General features: G+C 57.3%; 1 protein-coding gene across 1 annotated transcript in view; it reads left to right on the top strand.

Moving 5' to 3' along the window:
* SNRNP27 (small nuclear ribonucleoprotein 27kDa (U4/U6.U5)) overlaps positions 1-762 on the top strand; it is a gene marked incomplete at its 5' end in the record, with an annotated part of 9,400 nt that overhangs the window by 924 nt on the left and 7,714 nt on the right. The gene's annotated exons all lie outside the window — the stretch shown is intronic.

Here is a 762-nt window from a genome sequence, read left to right as displayed (position 1 = left end):
TGCTGCCGTGTTTTGGGGGGTGGGGGGGGCATTGGGAGGATTTGGGAAGGGGTCTGGGAAAGGCATCGATGGGATGGACAGGGGGTGGGGGGTTTTTTGAGTCCCAAAATAAAAAAAGGCAGATGGAGGGGGACGCCTGGGATGTTATCCCACCCAAATTTGGTGTGCAGAAACGCCCAGGGATTCTCCACAAGTGAGAAATGCCTTTATTTAACACAAATTTTCCTTTCCTCCTCTATTCCCCCCACCTTGTAATAATATTTATTTTAAAATCCCACCTCCCCCAGCCCAGGGGGCTGAGCACTGTGGGCTTTACCAGGGTCTCCCCTCTACGCAAGATGCATTTATGGGGGGTCTCCCCTCTCTGCAACATGTATTTATCGGGGTCTCCTCTCTCTTCCACCTGTATTTGTGGGGGTTCCTCTCCACGGCACGCAGTGGCTGAAAGCGGACGAGGTGGAAAAAGCCACCAGCGGGACCCCCATCCGAATCGAGAACCCCAACCAGTTCGTGCCCCTCTACACGGACCCGCAGGAGGTGCTGGAGATGAGGAACAAGGTATAGGTCCATCCCGAAACCCCCAAGAGGCTTTCAGATGCCCGGGGACAGGGGTCTCGGCAGACACTCCCTCCCCTCCCCGGGGCAAGGGGGAGGCTTTTTCCCCCTCTCCTCGCTCTGCATCTCGCCCACAGATCCGGGAGCAAAACCGCCAGGACGTGAAGTCGGCCGGACCGCAGTCGCAGCTGCTGGCCAGCGTGATCG

Source organism: Charadrius vociferus, unplaced genomic scaffold (assembly GCF_000708025.1).
Source record: "Charadrius vociferus isolate BGI_N301 unplaced genomic scaffold, ASM70802v2 scaffold1708, whole genome shotgun sequence".
In the NCBI taxonomy this organism is placed as follows: domain Eukaryota; kingdom Metazoa; phylum Chordata; class Aves; order Charadriiformes; family Charadriidae; genus Charadrius; species Charadrius vociferus.
This window is presented reverse-complemented; position numbering and strand designations above follow the sequence as displayed.